Raw genomic sequence first — 5,000 nt, 5'->3', positions numbered from 1 at the left:
CCCATCGCAGGCAACACGTGTCCTGGCCACGGGGGGCACTCGATTCAGGTATCTGTACTGTCCCAGGACCCCGGGGGTGTGGGTGAGAGAGAGGGGGGCACTCGATTCAGGTATCTGCACTGTCCCAGGACCCCGGGGGAGTGGGTGAGAGAGAGGGGGGCACTCGATTCAGGTATCTGTACTGTCCCAGGACTCCGGGGGAGAGGGTGAGAGAGAGGGGGGCACTCGATTCAGGTATCTGCACTGTCCCAGGACCCCGGGGGAGTGGGTGAGAGAGAGGGGGGCACTCGATTCAGGTATCTGTACTGTCCCAGGACTCCGGGGGAGAGGGTGAGAGAGGGGGGGGCACTCGATTCAGGTATCTGCACCGTCCCAGGACCCCGGGGGAGAGGGTGAGAGAGAGGGGGGCACTCGATTCAGGTATCTGTACTGTCCCAGGACTCCGGGGGGAGAGGGTGAGAGAGAGGGGGGCACTCGATTCAGGTATCTGTACAGTCCCAGGACTCCGGGGGAGAGGGTGAGAGAGAGGGGGGCACTCGATTCAGGTATCTGCACTGTCCCAGGACCCCGGGGGAGTGGGTGAGAGAGAGGGGTGCACTCGATTCAGGTATCTGCACTGTCCCAGGACTCCGGGGGAGAGGGTGAGAGAGAGGGGGTCACTCGATTCAGGTATCTGTACTGTCCCAGGACCCCGGGGGACAGGGTGAGAGAGAGGGGGGCACTCGATTCAGGTATCTGTACTGTACCAGGACCCCGGGGGAGAGGGTGAGAGAGAGAGGGGGGCACTCGATTCAGGTGTCTGTACTGTCCCAGGACCCCGGGGGAGAGGGTGAGAGAGAGGGGGGCACTCGATTCAGGTATCTGTACTGTACCAGGACCCCGGGGGAGAGGGTGAGAGAGAGAGGGGGGCACTCGATTCAGGTATCTGTACTGTCCCAGGACCCCGGGGGAGTGGGTGAGAGAGGGGGGATGGAGTGGGGTGTGTGTGTGAGTGTGTGTGTGAGTGTGAGTGTGTGTGTTAATGTGAGTGAGAGTGTGAGTGTGAGTGTGTGTGTGTGAGTGTGTGTGTGTGAGTGTGTGTGTTAGTGTGAGTGAGTGTGTATGTGTGAGTGTGTGAGTGAGTGTGTATGTGTGAGTGTGTCAGTGAGTGAGCAGAGGGGAGGGAGGAGGCTGGTGTGACCATATACCCCGACACGGAGTGGTGGGGCCCAGTGACCTGTGTCTGGGCTGTAAATACTGCGACAAACTGCAGAAAGTGCCCAGAACTCGGAATCAGTGGCTTTTTACATTTCTGATCAAGTCGTGCAATTCTTCTCCGATCCACAGAGTGAGACTGAAACCACACCCCCAGCCGGACCCAGTTTCTCAAACTGCTGACGGTGAATTCTTCCCCGGGTTGTCTGAAGGTAACTTTTCCCATCTTAGCGCCTAGAGAATAATATATCTCCTGGTGTTCGAACAGGAAAAGTCATTTCTGCTCGATCGTCCGTGGGGAGCCTTTTGTAAGTTATTTCAGTCTGGGCCTATTCAGGGAGTGTGAGAAGTTCATTATTAAACCCCCTCCGACAGTGCTCCCTCAGTACTGCCCCTCCGACAGTGCGGCACTCCCTCAGTACTGCCCCTCCGACAGTGCGGCGCTCCCTCAGTACTGCCCCTCCGACAGTGCGGGGCTCCCTCAGTACTGCCCCTCCGACAGTGCGGCGCTCCCTCAGTACTGCCCCTCCGACAGTGCGGCGCTCCCTCAGTACTGCCCCTCCGACAGTGCGGCACTCCCTCAGTACTGCCCCTCCGACAGTGCGGCGCTCCCTCAGTACTGCCCCTCCGACAGTGCGGCACTCCCTCAGTACTGCCCCTCCGACAGTGCGGGGCTCCCTCAGTACTGTCCCTCCGACAGTGCGGCACTCCCTCAGTACTGCCCCTCCGACAGTGCGGCGCTCCCTCAGTACTGCCCCTCCGACAGTGCGGCACTCCCTCAGAATTGCCCCTCCGACAGTGCGGCGCTCCCTCAGTACTGCCCCTCCGACAGTGCGGCGCTCCCTCAGTACTGCCCCTCCGACAGTGCGGCACTCCCTCAGTACTGCCCCTCCGACAGAGAGGGACAGAGAGAGAGAGAGAGTGAGAGAAGAGACAGCTAGAGAGAGACAGAGAGAGAGAGAAAGAGGGAGAAACACAAAAAGAGAGAGAGAGACAGAGACAGAGACAGAGAGAGAGAGAGAGAAAAACAGAGAGAGAGAGAGAGAGAGAGAAAAACAGAGAGAGAGATAAACACAGAGAGAGACAAAGAGAGAGGAGACAGAGAGAGAGAGAGAGCGAGAGAGAGCAGACAGAGAGAGAGAGAGAGCGAGAGAGAGAAACACAGAGAGAGAGAGAGAGCGAGAGAGAGGAGGGAAGGGGTTGCGGTGGTTGGGATGGAGACAGGTTATTTATCTCGGTGGGTGTAAATGTCCCGGCTCTGGGTGAGAGCTGTGTGTGTGTGTGGGATACCCAGTCAGAGAACATCAGAAATAGGAGCAGGAGTCGGCCATTCGGCCCCTCGAGCCTGCTCCGCCATTTAATACCATCATGGCTGATCCGATCATGGACTCAGCTCCACTTCCCCGCCCGCTCCCCATAACCCTTCACTCCCTTATCGCTCAAAAATCTGTCTATCTCCACCTTAAATATATTCAATGTCCCAGCCTCCACAGCTCTCTGGGGCAGAGAATTCCACAGATTTACAACCCTCTGAGAGAAGAAATTCCTCCTCATCTCAGTTTTAAATGGGAGACCCCTTATTCTGAGACTGTGCCCCCTAGTTCTAGTCTCCCCCACGAGGGGGAAACACTCTCTCTGTATCCCCCCTCAGGGTGTAACAGAATCGGAGCAGTGAGTGTGAGCGATGAGGATCTGCAGAGATTCCCTCGCCCTCCCCCTCCCCGGGCGGACACTAGCCCAGGCTTGCTCCGAGACGTGTTGGGACCCGGCTGTGAGGTGTACGTGGTGTTTTACAGAGAGAGAGAGTCCCTGGGTCCGCAGTCTGTTCCCCGCCTCTCACCCCCAGCTCCTCAAACCCCCATCGCAGGCAACACGTGTCCTGGCCACGGGGGGCACTCGATTCAGGTATCTGTACTGTCCCAGGACCCCGGGGGTGTGGGTGAGAGAGAGGGGGGCACTCGATTCAGGTATCTGCACTGTCCCAGGACCCCGGGGGAGTGGGTGAGAGAGAGGGGGGCACTCGATTCAGGTATCTGTACTGTCCCAGGACTCCGGGGGAGAGGGTGAGAGAGAGGGGGGCACTCGATTCAGGTATCTGCACTGTCCCAGGACCCCGGGGGAGTGGGTGAGAGAGAGGGGGGCACTCGATTCAGGTATCTGTACTGTCCCAGGACTCCGGGGGAGAGGGTGAGAGAGGGGGGGGCACTCGATTCAGGTATCTGCACCGTCCCAGGACCCCGGGGGAGAGGGTGAGAGAGAGGGGGGCACTCGATTCAGGTATCTGTACTGTCCCAGGACTCCGGGGGGAGAGGGTGAGAGAGGGGGGGGCACTCGATTCAGGTATCTGTACAGTCCCAGGACTCCGGGGGAGAGGGTGAGAGAGAGGGGGGCACTCGATTCAGGTATCTGCACTGTCCCAGGACCCCGGGGGAGTGGGTGAGAGAGAGGGGTGCACTCGATTCAGGTATCTGCACTGTCCCAGGACTCCGGGGGAGAGGGTGAGAGAGAGGGGGTCACTCGATTCAGGTATCTGTACTGTCCCAGGACCCCGGGGGACAGGGTGAGAGAGAGGGGGGCACTCGATTCAGGTATCTGTACTGTACCAGGACCCCGGGGGAGAGGGTGAGAGAGAGAGGGGGGCACTCGATTCAGGTGTCTGTACTGTCCCAGGACCCCGGGGGAGAGGGTGAGAGAGAGGGGGGCACTCGATTCAGGTATCTGTACTGTACCAGGACCCCGGGGGAGAGGGTGAGAGAGAGAGGGGGGCACTCGATTCAGGTATCTGTACTGTCCCAGGACCCCGGGGGAGTGGGTGAGAGAGGGGGGATGGAGTGGGGTGTGTGTGTGAGTGTGTGTGTGAGTGTGAGTGTGTGTGTTAATGTGAGTGAGAGTGTGAGTGTGAGTGTGTGTGTGTGAGTGTGTGTGTGTGAGTGTGTGTGTTAGTGTGAGTGAGTGTGTATGTGTGAGTGTGTGAGTGAGTGTGTGAGTGAGTGTGTATGTGTGAGTGTGTCAGTGAGTGAGCAGAGGGGAGGGAGGAGGCTGGTGTGACCATATACCCCGACACGGAGTGGTGGGGCCCAGTGACCTGTGTCTGGGCTGTAAATACTGCGACAAACTGCAGAAAGTGCCCAGAACTCGGAATCAGTGGCTTTTTACATTTCTGATCAAGTCGTGCAATTCTTCTCCGATCCACAGAGTGAGACTGAAACCACACCCCCAGCCGGACCCAGTTTCTCAAACTGCTGACGGTGAATTCTTCCCCGGGTTGTCTGAAGGTAACTTTTCCCATCTTAGCGCCTAGAGAATAATATATCTCCTGGTGTTCGAACAGGAAAAGTCATTTCTGCTCGATCGTCCGTGGGGAGCCTTTTGTAAGTTATTTCAGTCTGGGCCTATTCAGGGAGTGTGAGAAGTTCATTATTAAACCCCCTCCGACAGTGCTCCCTCAGTACTGCCCCTCCGACAGTGCGGCACTCCCTCAGTACTGCCCCTCCGACAGTGCGGCACTGCCTCAGTACTGCCCCTCCGACAGTGCGGCGCTCCCTCAGTACTGCCCCTCCGACAGTGCGGCACTCCCTCAGTACTGCCCCTCCGACAGTGCGGCGCTCCCTCAGTACTGCCCCTCCGACAGTGCGGGGCTCCCTCAGTACTGCCCCTCCGACAGTGCGGCGCTCCCTCAGTACTGCCCCTCCGACAGTGCGGCGCTCCCTCAGTACTGCCCCTCCGACAGTGCGGCACTCCCTCAGTACTGCCCCTCCGACAGTGCGGCGCTCCCTCAGTACTGCCCCTCCGACAGTGCGGCACTC

General features: G+C 58.8%; 1 protein-coding gene across 1 annotated transcript in view; it reads left to right on the top strand.

The window, feature by feature from the left end:
- The first annotated feature begins 1,404 nt into the window (after nucleotides 1-1,404).
- The window catches only part of LOC139251261 (von Willebrand factor A domain-containing protein 7-like), an 88,866-nt gene continuing 85,270 nt past the window's right edge, over nucleotides 1,405-5,000 (top strand). The window contains exons 1-2 of the mRNA XM_070873231.1: nucleotides 1,405-1,502; nucleotides 4,390-4,469. The gene's annotated coding sequence lies outside the window, so the exon portion shown is untranslated. The remainder of the gene's footprint in view (nucleotides 1,503-4,389; nucleotides 4,470-5,000) is intronic.

Source organism: Pristiophorus japonicus, unplaced genomic scaffold, assembly GCF_044704955.1.
Source record: "Pristiophorus japonicus isolate sPriJap1 unplaced genomic scaffold, sPriJap1.hap1 HAP1_SCAFFOLD_428, whole genome shotgun sequence".
Lineage (NCBI taxonomy): Eukaryota > Metazoa > Chordata > Chondrichthyes > Pristiophoridae > Pristiophorus > Pristiophorus japonicus.
This window is presented reverse-complemented; position numbering and strand designations above follow the sequence as displayed.